Source organism: Eubalaena glacialis, chromosome 18 (genome assembly GCF_028564815.1).
Source record: "Eubalaena glacialis isolate mEubGla1 chromosome 18, mEubGla1.1.hap2.+ XY, whole genome shotgun sequence".
In the NCBI taxonomy this organism is placed as follows: domain Eukaryota; kingdom Metazoa; phylum Chordata; class Mammalia; order Artiodactyla; family Balaenidae; genus Eubalaena; species Eubalaena glacialis.
This window is the reverse complement of record NC_083733.1, coordinates 28,719,766-28,737,747: the sequence shown is the minus strand read 5'-3', so window position 1 is coordinate 28,737,747 and position 17,982 is coordinate 28,719,766. Positions and strand designations below refer to the sequence as shown.

The window sequence follows — 17,982 nt, the reverse complement described above, 5'->3', positions numbered from 1 at the left end:
TGAGTATTGCTACTCCAGCTTTCTTTTGATTTCCATTTGCATGGAATATCTTTTTGCATCCCCTTACTTTCAGTCTGTATGTGTCCCTAGGTTTTTAAGTGGGTGTCTTGTAGACAGCATATATATGGGTCTTGTTTTTGTATCCATTCAGCAAGCCTGTGTCTTTTGGTTGGAGCATTTAATCCATTCACGTTTAAGGTAATTATCGATATGTATGTTCCTATTACCATTTTCTTAATTGTTCTGGGTTTGTTTTTGTAGGTCCTTTTCTTCTCTTGTGTTTCCCACTTACAGAAGTTCCTTTAGCATTTGTTATAGAGCTGGTTTGGTGGTGCTGAATTCTCTTAGCTTTTGCTTGTCTCTAAAGCTTTTGATTTCTCCATCGAATCTGAATGAGATCCTTGCTGGGTAGAGTAATCTTGGTTGTAGGTTCTTCCCTTTCATCACTTTAAGTATATCATGCCACTCCCTTCTGGCTTGTAGAGTTTCTGCTGAGAAATCAGCTGTTAACCTTATGGGCGTTCCCTTGTATGTTATTTGTCGTTTTTCCCTTGCTGCTTTCAATAATTTTTCTTTGTCTTTAATTTTTGCCAGTTTGATTACTATGTGTCTCGGCATGTTTCTCCTTGGGTTTGTCCTGTATGGGACTCTCTGCACTTCCTGGACTTGGGTGGCTATTTCCTTTCCCATGTTAGGGAAGTTTTTTACTATAATCTCTTCAAATATTTTCTCTGGTCCTTTCTCTCTCTCTCTTCTCCTTCTGGGACCCCTATAATGCGAACGTTGTTGTGTTTAATGTTGTCCCAGAGGTCTCTTAAGCTGTCTTCATTTCTTTTCATTCTCTTTTCTTTATTCTGTTCCGCAGCAGTGAATTCCACAATTCTGTCTTCCAGGTCACTTATCCGTTCTTCTGCCTCAGTTATTCTGCTACTGATTCCTTCTAGTGTATTTTTCATTTCAGTTATTATATTGTTCATCTCTGTTTGTTTGTTCTTTAATTCTTCTAGATCTTTGTTAAACATTTCTTGCATCTTCTCGATCTTTGCCTCCATTCTTTTTCTGAGGTCCTGGATCATCTTCACTATCATTACTCTGAATTCTTTTTCTGGAAGATTGCCTATCTCCATTTCATTTAGCTGTTTTTCTGGGGTTTTATCTTGTTCCTTCATCTGGTACATAGCCCTCTGCCTTTTCATCTTGTCTATCTTTCTGTGAGTGTGGTTTTTGTTCCACGGGCTGCAGGATTGTCCTCTTATTCTTAACTTTTACCCTCTAACCACTCTTATTTCTCCTTGATAGGAGCTTGATGTATCTTCTTGTGTCTGTAGCTGCTGATTGATTTTGTAAGCAGATAGGGTAGGGGGAGTCCTCAGAGAAAGAGAACCAGGCATGACTTTCTTGACATCATAATTTCCTTCCTTTTTAAGGCTGAATAATATTCCATTGTCTGTTTATACCAGATTTGCTTATCCATTCATCTATCAATGGACACTTGGATTGCTTCCATGGTTTGGACATTGTAAATAATGCTATGTACATGGGTGTACAAATGTCACTTTGTGACCCTGCTTTCAATTCTTTGGAGTGTGTACCCGGAAGTGGAATTGCTGGATCATACGGAAATTCTATTTTTAGTTTTTGAGGCTCCTCCATAAAGGACGGGTTTTTCTACTTCTGAAAAAATGTCATAAGGATTTTTATAGGGATTGCATTGAATCTGTAGATCTCTTTGAGTAATGTTGACATCTTAACAATATTGTCTTCTAATCCATGAACATGGGATGTGTTTCCTTTTATTTATGTCTTCTTATATTGTTTCAGCTGTTTTGTAGTCTTCATTGTGCAAGTTTTTCACCTCCTTGGTTAAGTTAATTTCTAAATTATTTTTTCATGCTATTGTAAATAGAGTTCTTTTTGTATTTTCTTTTCAGATTTTTCACTTTTAGTGTATAGAAACGTGACTGATTTTTGTGTGTTCACTTTGTATCCTGCTACTTTGTTGAATACATTTGTTCATTCTAACAGGTTTTTTTGTGTGGAATCTTTAGGATTTTCTACATATAAGATCCTATCATCTGTGAACAGAGATAATTTACTTCTTTCTTTTTTATTTGAATGCCTTTTATTTCTCTTTCTTGACTAATTGCTCTTCCAGTACTATGTTGAAAAGAGGTAGCAAAAGCAGGCATCCCTGCCTTGTTCCTAATCTTAGAGGAAAAGCTTTCAGCTCTTTGCCATTGAGTATGATGTTTGCTGTGGGGTTTTCATATATGGCTTGTATTATGTTGAAGTACTTTCCTTCTGTTCCTAGTTTGTAGAGTGTTTTTATAATGACAGGGTGTTGAATTTTGTCAAATGTATTTATGCATCAATTGAGATGATCATGTGATTTTTCTCCTTCATTCTGTTAATGTGGTGTATTACCTTGATCAATTTTCATATGTTGAACCATCCTTGCATTCCAGAAATAAATCCATCTTGGTCATGGTGTATAATCTTTTAAATATGCTGCTGCAGCTGATTTGCTAGTATTTTGTTGAGAACTTTTACTTGTGGTATCTTTGGCTGGCTTTGGTATCAGGGTAATACTGGCCTCATAGAATGACTTGGAAAGTATTCCCTCTCCTTCAATTTTTTGGAAAAGTTTGAGAAGGATTGGTAGTAGTTCTTTAAATGTTTGGTGGAATTTACCAGTGAAGCCATTGGATCCAAAGCTTTTATTTGTTGAGAGATTTTCTATTACTGATTCGATCTCATTAGTAGTTACAGGTCTACTCAGATTTTCTACTTTTTCTTGATTTAGTCTTTGTAGGTTTTATATTTCTAAGAATTTGTCCATTTCATCCATCATTTTGGGGGGTACAATTGTTCATAGTACTCTTATCCTTATTTCTGTAGATCAGTAGTAATGTCTCCACTTTCATATCTGACTTTAGTAATTTGATATTTCTCTCTTTTTTCTTAGCATATATAGCTAAAGTTTTGTCAATTTTGTTGATCTTTTGAATGAATCAATTTCTGGTTTCATAGAGTTTTCTCTATTTTTTTCTATTCTCTATTTTATTTACTCTCTGCTCTAATATTTACCATTTCTTTCCTTCTGCTAATTTTTGATTCTTCTTTTTCTAGTTCCTTAACATGTACAGTTAAGTTGTTGATTTGAGATATCACTTGGTTTTTTTAATATAAGTATTTATAGGTATAAATTTCCCCTTTACTGCTTTCACTACATCCCATAAGTTTTGGTGTGTTGTGTTTTCATTTTCATTCATCTCTAGAAAATTCAAGTATTTCTAAATTTTCCTTGTAATTTCTTCTTTGATCCATTAGTTGTTCAACAGTGTGTTGTTTAATTTCCACAAACTAAAAAAATTTTTTTAATTTTTCTGTTGTTGATTTCTAATTTCATCCTACTGTGTTTAGAGAAGACACTTTGTATAATATCTGTCCCTTAAAATCTTAATCTGTGGCCTAACATGTAGTCTATCCTAGGAAATGTCGCATGGACACTTGAGAAAAATTCTGTTGTTGTTCTGTACATGTCTGGTATATCTAGTTGATCTATTGTGTTAAGTCCTCTGTTTCCTCACTTATCTTCTGTCTTGTTGTACTATCCTTTATTGAGAGTGGGACATCAAAGTCTTCAACTATTATTGTAGAGCTATTTATTTCTCCCTTCATTCTGTCAGTTTTTGTTTCATATATTTTGCTGGTTTGTTATTATGTATGCAAATGTTTGTAATTGTTATATATTCTTGCTATATTGAAACTTTTATTAATATATTAGTGTCCTTCTTTGTCTCTTGTCATCTTTCTTGATTTGAAGTCAATTTTGTCTGATAATAGTATAGCCATTCCCACTCTTTTTTGGTTACTATTTACATGGAATGTTTTTTTCCATCTTTTCACTTTCAATCTATTTCTGCTTTTGGATCTAAAATGAATCTCTTTTAGACAGTATATACTTGGATCCATTCTGCAAATCTCTGTCTTTTGATTGGAGAATTTAATCCATTTCTGTTTAAAGTAATTGCTGGTAAGGAGAGACTTCTGTCATTTTACTATCTGTTTTCTGGATGCCTTACACTTTTTTTTTGTCCCTCATTTCTTACATTACTGTCTTCTTTTGTGTTTAGTTGAATTTCTGTAGTCAAATATTAAAATTCCTTTCTCATTTCCTTTTGTGTATATTCTATGGCAATCTTCTTTGTGGTTACCATGAGGATTGCATTTAACATCCTACAGTTATAATACTCTAATTTAAATTTACACCAGCTTAATTTCAATAGCATACAAAAACTCTGCTCCTTTAGAGCTCCATCCCCACCCATTTCTGTTGTTGATGTCACAGAATTACATCTTTATGTACTGTGGGCCCCAAAAACTAATAATTCTTTTAAATGCATTAGTCTCTTAAATTGTGTAGAAAACAACATGTGGAGTTATAAATCAAAGCTACCATAATGGTAAATTTTAGACTAATAATTTAAAAATATATATTAGTCTCTTAAATCATGTAGAAGACAAAAAATGGAGTTACATTGTTACAATAATATTTGTTTTTATAAGTGCACATGTATTTACCTTTTGTGATCTTTATTTCTTTATACAACTTCAAGTTACTGTCTATTGTCCTTTTGTTTCACCCTGCAGGGCTCCCTTGAGCTTTTTTGCAGGGCATGTCTAGTGGTAACAAATTTCCTCGGCTTTTAACCTGGAAATGTCTTAATTTCTCCCTCATTCTTGAAGGACAGTTTGCCAGACATAGTATTCTTGGTTGATGGTTTTTTTTTTCCTTTTAGCATTTTGAATATATTGGCCTACTGCTTTCTGGCCTCCAAAGCTTCTAATGAGAAATCTGCTGATAATTTTATTGAGGATCCTTTGTATGTGACAAGTTGCTTGTCTCTTGCTGCTCTCAAGATTCTCTCTTTGTCTTTTGAAAGTTTGATTATAATGTACCTTGTTGTGTGTCTCTAACTTCATCTTACTTGGAGTTCATTTAACTTCTTGGATGTTTTTCATTCCTTCATCAAATTTGAAAAGTTTTCAGTCATTATTTCTTCAAATATTCTTTCACCGCTTTCTTTCTTTCTCTTCTCCTTCTCGAATTCCTACAATGCATATGTTGTTTCGCTTACTCATGTCCCACAGGTACCTTAGGCTCTGCTCACTTTTCTTCAATCTTTTTTTTTTTCTATTCCTCAGACTCCATAATTTCCATTGTCCTAGGTTCAACCTCACTGATTCTTTCTTCTGCCTCCTCAAATCTGCCTTTGAATCCCTCTAGTGAATTTTTCATTTCAGTTATTGTACTTTTCAGAATTTCTGGATTCAGAGCTTCAGAGAAAGCATCAGGATTTCTTTTTGGTTTCTTATAGGTTTTCTGTGTCTTTACCGATATTTCCATTTTGTTCATACATCATTTTTTTGACTTTTCCCACATCTTCCTTTAGTTCTTTGAGTATCTTTAAGACTTTTGTTTTAAAGTCTTTGTCTAGTAGATCTGCCAGTAAGTTTTTTTCAGGGGCATTTTCTGTTGGCCTATTTGTTCCTTTGAATGGGCCCTACTTTTCTGTTTCTTTTGTTTGTATGCTTTATGATTTTTCTTGTGAAAACTGGACACTTGAATCTAGTAAGGTAGTAACTCCAGAAATCAGATTCTCTCCCTTCCCAAAGGTTTGCTGGGTTTTTGTTGTTTTTTTTGTTTTTATGATTGTTGTAGACTATCTCTGTGCCAAGGGTCAGCCTGAGGTGTGAACTTAAGGTCTTCTCAGGTCTTTTCTGAGCCTATGCGTTTCCTTGGGTGCAGGTGGTCACTTTCTAATTTTACCCATGTATGTAGTTGTTTTTGAATAGTCTTTAACGTCTGAGGAAAAAGAGAAAAATGAAGGGGGGAAATAGGGCACTGGCCCTTCAAATAGGCTGGGAATGACCTCCGCTGGAGTGGAGGGGGAAGGACTTGCAACAATGGGAGAAGGTGTAACAACAATGACTGCCCTTCTCTTTGTCTGCACCTCTGAGATCAGAAGCAGCAATCAGTGATCAGAGCACAGATCCCCAAGATTTGGAGGATCTTGGAGGACAGGGCCCTTTTTACCCACGCTGGCTCCTGCAACTGTGTGCAAGCTGCTCCAGGAATATGTGCACAGCTGTCTGTCACATGGCTGGGGGTGGGGGATGGGTATCTGAGCTTAAATAAACTGAAATTAACTTCAATTTACCACCCAAACCTTCCCCTGGAAGTTGCAAGCTTCAGTAGATCCATAGTTCCAAAACAGTTACATCAAACAGATGCATTTGTTGTCCAGGTGTGGACAGGTTCCTGATGCTTCCTAGAATCCTCACTTTTCAACCTTTTGAACACTTGGTTTTGTCAATTTTTTAATTTAGCCATTTTCTCAACATTATCAGTAGTCAGAGAAATAAAAATTAAAACTATAATCATATATTCTATACATCTATTAAAGGGGCTCAAATAAAGAAAAATATCTGATAATACCAAGTGTTAGTCAAGTTTGGAGCAACAGGAACTCTTATACATTGCTAGTGGGAATGTAATGTGGTACAACCATTTTGGAAATCATTTTGGCAGTTTCTTATAAAGTTAAACATATAAATACCATACAACCCAGAAATTCTATTTTTAGGTATTTACAGAAGAGAAATGAAAGCATATGTTCACACAAAAACATGTACAGGAATGTTCCTAGCCAAAAACTGGAAAAAAATCCAAACATTTATAAGAATGAATGGATAAATAAAATGGAGTATATCTACACAGTGAATACTTATCAATTAAAATGAATGAACTACTGATACAGGTATCAACATGGATGAATATAAAAAACATTATGCTGAGCTAAAGAAGCCAGACACAAAAGATATGGCATGATTCTATTTACACACAGTTCTAGAACAGGCAAAAATAAGTTATAGTGACAGAAAGCAGATCAGTGGTTTCCTGGGATGTGTGTTGGGGGGTAGAGAGGAGGTTGACTGTAAAGGGACAGAAAGAAACTTTTTAGAATGATGGAAATCTTCTATACCTTGATTGTAGTGATGGTCATACATTTATTAAATACACCTAAGTATACTTTTAAAACAGGTTCATTTTTTGGAAGGAGACTGTACTTCATGAAAAATGTAATCATTCTGGCCTGGTGGTTGTTTAACGGTTATTCATTGCAGATTTAATTTGCATTACCCTATGACTAATTATGTTGAGTACCTTCCATATACTTACTGCTATTTTGATATTTTACTAGTCAGGTTTCTCCACAGATGGCAAACTAGAGACCCAGGAGAGTCTGTAGTAGTTCCAGTCCAGTCCAACAGGCTCAAGGCCCAGGAAAATCAATGTTTCAGTTCATGTCTGAAGGCAAGAAAAAAACCAGTATCCCAGCTTGAAAGCAGTCATGCAGAAGGAATTCTCTCTTACTCAGCATTTTTGTACTATTTAAGCCTTCAACTGATTGGATGGGGCCCGCCCACATTGGGGAGGGCAATCTTCTTTACTCAGTCTACTGATTCAAATGTTAGTCTCTCCAAAAACACCCTCACAGACACACCCAGAATAATAGTTGACCAAATATCTGGGCATCCTGTGGCCCAGTCAAGTTGATACATAAAATTAACCATTATAAATATCCTCTTTTGTAAAACACTTATTCAAGTCTTTTGCCCATTTCTAATTGGGTTATCTGTTTTTTCCTTATTGATTCATAGGAGTTCTTTATATATTCTGGATATAAGTCGTAGTTAGAGAAATGTATTGCAAATTTCTTCCAGTTTCTTCACTCTCTCAGTGGTGTCAAATTTATCAGTCTTTTCCTTGTAGTTAATGATTGTTGTGTGTTATTTAAGAAATGCTTGCCAACCCCAGGTCATGAATTCTACTATCTTATCTTTTAGAAGATTTATTGTGCTTTCTTTTCACATTCAGGTCTATAATCTATGTGAAATTTATTTTGGGTATACGGTGTAATGTAGGGATACATTTTTTTTTCCCCATAGCTAATAGGCTCATACTACTTACTGAAAGCACCATCTTTCCCCCTCTGAGTCACTTTTGCCATAAATCAGGTAACCATATCAGGTCCACTTCTGGACTCTCTGTTTCATTGGTTTATTTATCTATTCTTGTGCCAATTCTTTTAAAATTATTATAGCTTTAAATAAGTCTTGATAATTGAAAGTATAAGTTCCCCTCCCACTTTGTTTATCTTCTTTAAGAATGTCTAGGGACTTCTCTGGTGGCACAGTGGTTAAGAATCCGCCTGCCAATGCAGGGGACACGGGTTTGATCCCTGGTCCAGGAAGATCCCACATGCCGAGGAGCAACTAAGCCTGTGCATCACAACTACTGAGCCTGCGCCCTAGAGCCCGTGAGCCACAACTACTGAGCCCATGTGCCACAACTACTGAAGCCCATGCGCCTAGAGCCTGTGCTCTGCAACAAGAGAAGCCCCCACTCGCCACAACTAGGGAAAGCCCGTGCGCAGCCTCGAGGACCCAACACAGCCAAAAATAAATTAATTAATTAATTTAAAAAAAGAAGAATGTCTAGAAGGAACATTCTTGGCCTTTTGCATTTTCAGATAAAATTTACAATCAGCTTGTTAATTTCCTTTAAAATTTTTTCTGGGATTATGGCTTGAGGTATTTGAACCTAAATCACTTTGGGGAGAACTGACATCTTTATAATATTGTCTTCAATCCAAAAACATGGTATATCCCTGTGTTTATTTAGGTCTTCTTTTGTTGCTCTCAGCAATGCCGCGTAGTTTTTAGTATCAAGATCTTGCACATTTTTTTTTGCAAAGTTTACTCCTCATTGTATTATTTTTATGCTAATGTAATTTATATCATTAATATTTTTAATTTTCTATTTATTTTTGCTAATATATAGAAATACAATTAGTTTTTATATATCAACCTGGTATTTTAAAACCTTGCTAAATCATTGACTAATTTTAATATTGTGATTAATTTTAATATTTTATCTGCATTTTATTTTGGATTTTTTGCTTATGTAATCATATCATCTGTCTGTGATGACAGTTTTATTTTTTCCTTTCCAATTTTTATAACTGGTATTTCTCTTTCCTGTCATACTGCACTGGTTAAGCCTTCCTGTACAATGTCGAAAATAAATGGTAACAACTGACATCTTTTTCTCAGGGGAAATATTTATATTTCATCATTAAGTGTGATATTTGAGGAAGGCTTTTTAAATCCAAATTAAGTTCCCATCTATTCCTAGTTTGCTAAAAATTTTTTTATCATAAATGAGTGTTGTATAAAATGCTTTTTTATGTGTTTATTAAGATACACATTTATTTTTTTCTTATTTATGCTGTTAGTGTGGAGAATTACATTATTTTCTAATGCTAAATTAACCTTGCATTTTTGGCAAAAAAAAATCCCTTTTAATTATGGTGTATTATCTTTTGTTGTATTGCTGTATTTGGTTTTCTAATATTTTATTTTGAATTTTTTGCCTTATGTTTACTCAGGCTGTTGTCCTATTTTTTTTCTTGTAAGGTTTCTGCCAGGTTTTGAATTCAAGGTTATAAAGGTCTCATTTAACAGATTGGAAAGTGTTCTTATTTTTTTCTATTCTCTGGAAGATTTTGTGTAAGATTAGTGTTATTTCATCCTTAAATATTTGAAACAATTCACCAGTGAAGTCATCTGCACTTGGAATTTTTTGTTTTGGGTGTGTTTGTTTTATTTCAGTGGAAGTAGAGGGTGTGTCTTGAAATCCTATCTGTCCCAGAGACCATGACACTTGCTGGTCCTTCATGTCTCCACATGGCTGCTCCTTCAGTGATTCAGTTCTTTGCTCAAATGCCACCTCCTCAGAGATGTTCTCCATGACTGCCCCAGCTAAAGTAGCACCCACTCCTTTCAGCTACCATTTCCATTTTTTTGTAGACTTGTGTTCCCTAAAATTAACCTTTCCAAAAAATTGTTTATTTACTGTTTTTCTCTCCTGTTAGATTTTGAGCTCTGTGGGGCAGGAACCTTGTCAATCTCGTTCCCCTCTGAATCTTTAGCACTCAGAACATAGTAGTTGCCCAACAAATATTTTTCAAGTGACTAAATGAATAAAAGGAAGCCAGATAGAGATCCTTTCCCCACAAAATCGTCAGAAGACAAGAGCAAGGATGAAGATGTTCATCATCAAGTCTTACCTTTTTAACAATAAATATCGCCTAGGGTCTCCATCAGACTTAATACAGAAACAAAAATCTGCTATATAATTCTGTAGTCTCTGCCAACTTATGATGTCATTTTGAAACAAAATGTAATGAACATAAAAATAAGACTTCTTCAGTTTATTTCTTTGAAAATGGAACTGTTTAATGTTTTTTTTGTTTAATGTTATTTTTTAAATGTATAGAACAAAATGTAACATGATGGTGAAAACATTCTTCTTAACATTGTTGAAAGCACCTCCTTATATAGCATGTGAGGGACAACCACATTCATTTGGGAAAAGCTTACTGAATTCTGGCCTGCTGACCTTGTAACAAGCATGTTAGATGAGCTGCTGCAAGGGTTCAAGTAATCTTGCATCCTTCAGGATTATTTTGATTGTAAGTGACAGAAAACCCAACTGAAAGTGAGCAAAAAGTGGATTTTTTTTTTCTCATGCAACAGAACATTCCAGGGATAGGGTTAGCTTTAGTTTGATCTAGAAGCTCACATAATGTCACTGGATTCTGCCTCTCTCTCCATCACTACATTGTTCTCTTTTGTAATGGCTTCATTCCCAGGTAGGTTCTTCCCTCATAACTAAATAACTAAAGTTATAAAAGCTTAATTTCAGGGAGTGAGGACTCCTATGAAAACTCCTTCACAGTTCCAATTCCAGTGGTAAAGAGAGCAACTGTGTGAGCAGAACATCTTGAGAATGAATTTTCTTGACTCTGTTGAGTCATAGGCCCATCCCTGAACCAGCCACTCTAGCCAGGGTAGAGCTCATACTATACTAATAGTCTTCTGCTACTTGTTTTTCACACTTAACATTGTTTCCAAGATCCGTCCGTGTTGTGTTTGAGGCTATAACACACTCATTTTCACTGCTGAATAATATTCCATTGTTATAATACCCACAATTTATTTATTTATTTTTTTTGTTAATGGACATTTGGCTTTTTTTTTTTCCTGTTATGAACTGTGCTGCTGTGAAGATTCTTGCAAATATCTCCTGGTGCACATGTGTAAGAGTTTTTCTTGGGCATGTATCAAGGAGTGGAATTGCTGGGTTTTACAATGTGGAAGTATTCAGCTCCAAAAGGTAAATGTCCTGATTTTCCGTTTGGCAATGTTTCATGAGTATTTGTCTATGGTATTAAAAATTCTTCTTTACATAATAGAAAAAAGCAAGGTAAAAGGATAAAACATTATTCAGATGCAAGATGCTGTTATATTTGTGGATATTGTCTGACCACAGCAGGATCTGGTTATATTTAATAGCTTTAAGACAAAGGCCACACCCATATATACTGTCAATCAGCATCAATCATTTATACAGAACCCACAATATGCTGGTGTGAACTGTTAAAGACAAACAAAGCTGGACACTAGTTAAAGTGGTAAGGACATATTTTAATCAGCAATATACTATTGCAGTAGGGAACAGAGTCCAGCATGAATGGAACTCAACTTTGATTTGTACAGAGGTGACTGGGCATTTCAAAGGGAGAATCAGAATAGGGAGGGGGTTGAGCTCTGCTGAGTTAGGGAAAAATTACCAAAAGTGGGAGGGAGGTGTCAGTCCATGTGAAACTCATCTGGATTTGCTAACTGGTGCTCACTGAAGTTAGGCTCCTGCCCTCCCACAGAGGCTGGGAGACAGGGACCCTATCTTCAGGTGTTGGCTGGAAAAAATGGTAAATTCTTTTGGCAGCCTTGAGTTTTCTCTGGCGGGTACTTTAAGAGGGGCTAGGGTCACCTAAGGATGTGGCCCTGAGCTGTTAGAAACTATGTTGGAGTTTTGCTCAAGTTGTTACAGGCTGAGGTTGAGGCCCTAGAAGAGAACAGGGCTCAGAGGAGCCTGGCTAGAGTTCTGCCAAGGAGAGAATCTGTCAGAAGTGAGAGGAAAGGTGTGGTGAGGGTGGGAATAGCACTATTTCTCTCCCCTCTACCTTTGCTTACACCATTCCCTAGGCCAGGAAAAACCTCCTCTCTCTCTCTTTGCTATTCTAAGCCCTATTCATCCTTACGGCTCAGTTAAGGTGTCACTTCCCCTGGGAAGGCCTCCTTGACTTTGAACCCACCAGACCGGGTTAAACACCCTTAGCATCCTTATATAGCTCTGTCATGCACTTAGCACATTACATTGAAATACACTCTGCTTCCTCACCAGATCATAAGGACTGGGTCTCATTCATTTTGGGCATACTGTGAGCACTAATGTATGTTGCATGAGTGGGCACTGTGACAATCCAAGGTCCACTCTCCTTATGTCTTGGACACAGAAATAGCCTCCCAGCTCCTCTCTGCTTTCCTCTTCTCTACCCAGAGGGCTAGAGAGATCGTCTATAAAGGTAAGTCAGCTCATGTCACAGTTTGGCTTCAAATCCTCCGGTGGCTTCCATTTGCATGAGGAATAACTTCAACTTTCTTGCTGTGGCCTGAAGGACCTGCAAAGTCTGGCCCCAGCCAACTGTGAGTCTTATCCCACCTGAGCTGGATCATTCTCTAGCAGTCATACTCCCCTTCTTTCTGTTCTTCAAACACCAGGCTTGTTTCCCTGTGGAGCCTTCAGATTTGTTCCCTCTACTTAGAATGTTCTGCAGCCAAGACTCTGCAAGGCTGACCCTTTCTCATCATTCATGTTTCAGCTCAGCCAGCACCTCCTCAGAGAGGCCCTCCCTGACCACATTCTCTCTCCCATCACACTGCTTTTTTCGTCATTGCCCTCCTTACAAACTGGAGGTGATTTATTATATTTTGTTTCCCCCACCAGCTTGAGAACTCCATTAGGGCAGGGATCTTGTCTGCCGTGGCTGCCACTGTGCCCCCAGTACCTAGAATAGTGCCTGGCACTCGGAAGGTGTTCAATGAAGGGTAAGAAATCCGCGCTGGCAATTGTGGGATCGTTTTCTCCGGCAGGAGCCGACTCTAACCACGTGGGAGGCGTGAGGGCGGTGGCTGGGTGCGTGTGGGGAGTGACAGCTCAGTCGAAGGCCCCGCCCAAGCCCCGCCCAAGCCCCGCCCATGTCCGTGTCCTCCTCCCCGGGTCTCCATAAAGTTCATTTGGCGGCGCGCCGCGCGGGGGCTTCTGGGAGGGCCGGTCTCGGCCAATCAGGAAGCGCGGGCGAGCGGCGCGAGACGCGGCCGCCGCGTTCTCTATCCGGACCTGAGCGGCTGACGCGGCTGCAGCGCCAGGTAAGGGTGTTTGTGGCCCTGTCCTTCCGACACGGGGCAGGTCCTTGAACCCAAGGCCCAGAGGCTGGGCGGAGCCCGGTCCACGTGCTCGGAGCCGTGCTGCTCACACTTCCCGTTCGTCTCATGGCAGCCGGCACGCCTGACGCCAGCGACACACCGCCCTGTCGAACCGCCCCGCATTATAGCGTCGGGCTGCGCTCCGGGAGTGCTTTCTATCTGCCCTCTTTCTGAATGCGGAGCCTCGGCCCCCTGGCGACCCTCCTGTCCCACTACAGCGCTCTGCCGGCGCGCCACGCCACGCCCCCACACCCACCCCTGCCCTGCGAGCCCACCCTTGGCTGGATCGGTGCCCCTCCCCGCCACCACACTCCGCCTGATATCTTCCTGACCGCGCCCTGTCAGCTCCCTCGCTCGCTCCTCGGGGATACTCTATCGGGAGGCGTTTCCCTCCCGGGAAAGGGACTACCCTGTGAGCCTTGGCCTATCTCCTCTGTCTGCATCCAGCGGAATGCTCCTTCCCGTGCAGGGAGATGCTAGTGATTAGAACCTGGAGGTGGCCCGCACTTTCTCTGGGCCCACAGCACCCCATCCTCTGCAAAGGCAATGCCTGCATTTACTGGGTCTCTTTTTTAAAAATTACGGGGCCGACCGCAGGGGTCTTTGTTCCAAGTTTGGACGACCCATTGACAGAGCTGCTGGTCCAGGTTTGCCCCTCTGTCGGGTGTGAGAAGAGGTTATGATTTGTTTGGACCAAAATGTCTTTCAGCAAGGGTCACCTTTCTGTTCTGTTTGGGGGCTGTGAGAGGGTGCCCTTGGGCATCGTATCTTTTTTTCTTTCTTTCGATTATTCTTCTTTGTGAATTTGTGTTTGGGACATTTTCATTTTTTACTCGTGGTGATCTCACTCGAGGCTCATCGTTCTTAATACCTATTTATTAGGTTAATAGATCCCACGTGAATATCTCCAGCCTGGGCCTCTCCCTTGACCTATATCCAGCTGCCTACTTTAATATCTCCACTGTGATGATTTGTAGGGAGCTCAACCTGAACATTTCAAGATAGGGCTAGCAAGGTTCCCTCCACCTCTCTTCCCAGACTGCTTTTCCTGCTGTTTTTTTTCTCAGTAATGTAAAAGGCTCTGACCGATAACCTTTAAGTCATCCTTAACTGCTCTCTTTCTTTCTTTCTTCACGTCCAATGCTTGGCATCCTGGGCCAGGTCACCATCACCTCTCTCCTGGATTATTGAAATAGTCTCCCATCTGGTCTCCTGGCTTCTGCCCTGGCACCTGTTTTCAGCATAGCAGATAGAAGGACCCTCCAGTGGGTCCCCATCTCATTTAAAGATGAACTCCTTACAGTGAGTTATATGGCTTTACATAATCTGACCCACTGTTACTTTCCCACTTTCGTTTTCTGCTACCCTCTCCTTCCACATGGCAGACATGCTTCAACCTCAGGACCTTTGTGCTTGCGATTCAATATTCATATGGTTCGCTCCCTCACTTCTTTCAGGTTTTTATTCAAGGGTCACCTAGTGAGACATTCCCCACTTCCTATCTTCCTTTATTGCTTTAGTTGTTTTTATATTTTACTCATTTATCTGTGTATTGTTTGCTTTCCCCCTCTAGAACGTTATCTGTTTTGTTCCCTGATGTATCCCCAGCACCTAGACCTGGCACACAGTAGGTGCTCAACAAATAGAAAATAAATCCATGTTCCTGACACTGTTAGAGGCTTGGGGATCCAGCAGTGACTGAGATAGGCCTGCGCTCACTGAGCTGCTGTTTCTGTGGAGCACATCACCAGCAATAAGCCCGGAGGGATAGCATGTAGTGGCAGGGCCTTTTTAAAAAGAGGACAAGGATGTCTGAACAGAGACCTGTTTGAAATCAGAGAGGGGAGTATCTCGGGCAAGAGCATTCCTGGAAGGGGAAGAGCAAGTGCAAATACCCTGAGGTGGGAACATTGGAGATGTGGTGAACTTGAGTGTCTAAACCTGCTTCCTGATGGGCTGAAGTAGAAAATAAGGTAGAGAGAAAGGTAGATGTGCCAAGGAGAAGGAGGGGTCAGAGCAAAGACCTGGAGGTGAGGACCTGAGGTATGTTCAGGGAACAGGTCACTTTAATTCAGCAGACATTTATTCAGTAATTTTTTTGTACCAAACTTAGCAGCTGAGGATTCAAAGCTGAGCAGTCTGTGGACCTCACCCTACAGGAATTCTCCATGTAGAGAGAGAAACAGACTTGGGAATAAAATCATCACAACTCTTCCACCTGGCCGGGGAAGAACAGTAATAGATGGTTGGGAATAGTGTGGGAGGGGTTTGAGGTAGGTAGGGCTGTCCCAGCTGACTTTGCAAGGTACACAGGAGTTCCCATGTGCCAGGGTATGTTTGTGTTCTAGCAGAGGGTGCACCTGTATGTGCCAGGGTGTGAAGGGAGGAAACAGCATGAGGCATCCCAAGGAGTAGAGAATTGCTAGGGTATCTTTGCGGGGAGGCAGTAAGAGATGAGGATGGTAAGGGTGGCAGTGCCCATTCTTTGGAGGGTGCCCCTATTGGCCGTGTCAAAGCATGAGCACTTCCTTCTATAGGAGATGGAAGGTGTTCCTGAGGGTATAAAGGCAGGGGAACGTTTCAGAAAGACCTCTCTAGCCAAGGGGAGTGTAGGTTAGAGGAACAAGAAGGCTTAGACTGTTGAGGTAATCAGGAGAAAAGCGTGAGGTTAGAGTGGGGGCAAAAGAGATGAGTGTTCGACTTTCCGAAAGGTTTGGGAGATAGACCTGGAGATTGGATGTTCGGAGAGGAAAGGGAGCCTGAGGTGGTTTCTGGCTGAATTGACTGGGTGCTAATCGTTTTATCAAGAGAGACAGGAAATGCAGGAGGAGGAAGTGGTGCTGGTGGTGGTGGCGGTGGCAGCTAAGAGGGGAGAGAAGTGAAGCGTTTGGGATAATGTGTAGTTTGAGGCATCCACTGGTCAGCCAGCTGTAGATGTCAGGTGAACAGTTGGAAGTATTGGCTCTGGGAGAGAGCTGGGCTGGACATAAAGATACGGAAGTCACCTTTGTTTTGATAGGTCAGTGTCCTTGCCTGGGCCCAGATGGACCTCCGAGGTCCATGGATGGACTTTCTGGGGAAGGGCAGCATTGCGCCTCCTGGCACTGCCTGCTCAAGAGTGTGTGTGTGGTTCTCTTGGATGCACATGTGTATGTGAACGGATTCAGAGGTCTGTAGCCATCTGGGAGATTAATGGCCGTGGTAGGAATTGTAGTTGAAGTTCAAGTGGATGTTATCCAGAGAAATATATAGTGTGAGAAGAGGAGGTCCTAGGATAGAAGCTCGGCATCTGAGGGGTGGGTAGGTGAAGAAGGCACAGCAGAGGAGGCTGAGAGAGGGAGGAGGAGGAGGAGAACCAGGAGAAGGTGGAGTCTCCACGTCTTGGGAAGAGAGAGTTTCAGGAAGGAAGGAATGGTCAGGGTGTCGGGCTGTGAGAAAGGAAGGATTGAAGAGTCCATTGGATTTGGCAGTTGGGTCAGTGGTGACTACCGGGGAATTCAGGAAATGGGAGGCAGGCAAGCAAAAGTTAGATGGCAGTGGTGATGAATGAATGACGCGTGACAGGGATGGCCGTCTCTTTATGAAGGGAGTGGGAGCCAGAGGAGGACATGGGGTCGAGGAATTTTTTTTAAATAAACTTATTTTGGATTTGTTTTAGATTTATAGAACACATGCAGGGTAGTACGGAGTTCTCTGTACCCCTCACCCAGTTTCCCCTACTGATGAGGAATTATTTCAGGGAAGGAGAGACCTAAATCCTAGGAGAAGGAACCAATGACAGTGGAAAAAAAGGACAACCATCACTTCCTGAGCTCTGGCTGTGCGCAGGTCTCTGCCATGGGCTTTACTTCTATAATCTAATGCCATCCTCATGGCAGCCCTGTGATGTCAGGCTTACTCCCTTCCCTGTCTCCTTCATTTCAGTAAATGGCACCTTCATGGTCTGAGTTACTCAGGCTTAAAGCCTTGGCATTGTCCTTGACTTCTTTTCTCCTCTCACACTCTACATCAGCAATTCATGTCTACACTAAATCTACTCTTAAAATATAGTATCCATGAATCAGACCCACTTTTTGTCTCTTCCACCACTATCACCCTGGTCCACGTGGGTCTCAGGTATCACATCTGGGTGATAGAGTAGCCTCCTGACTGGTCTTCCTGTTCTTACTTTGTCCCCTCACGCCCCCTGTCTGTTCTCCACACAGCAGTGGGAATGAGCCTTAGAGAAGGCTCAACCCTTCACTGGCTCCCGTCATAAGTAGGCTGAAATCCAAAGTCCTTGGTGCTGGGAAGCTGACATGATCTGACCCTGTCTCAACCCCTTCTCCCACCACCCTTCCCCATGATTATGTGCTTCAGCCACGTGGCCTCCTGCTCTTCAGCTATGCAAACTACACTTCTGCCTTGTTTCCTTGGCAAGAACATTCTTCCCCCAAATATCTACATAGCTCACCCCCTTACTTCAATCAGGTCTCTGCTCAAAGGTTTCCTTTTAAAAGAAGCTTCTCGGAACACCCCAGC

The 17,982-nt window shown here is 40.6% G+C and overlaps 1 protein-coding gene across 1 annotated transcript in view; it reads left to right on the top strand.

Annotated features, from left to right (window-relative positions):
- Positions 1-13,314: 13,314 nt before the first annotated feature.
- Positions 13,315-17,982, top strand: part of NUP93 (nucleoporin 93) — a 104,164-nt gene continuing 99,496 nt past the window's right edge. Inside the window, exon 1 of the mRNA XM_061173125.1 lies at positions 13,315-13,404. The gene's annotated coding sequence lies outside the window, so the exon portion shown is untranslated. The remainder of the gene's footprint in view (positions 13,405-17,982) is intronic.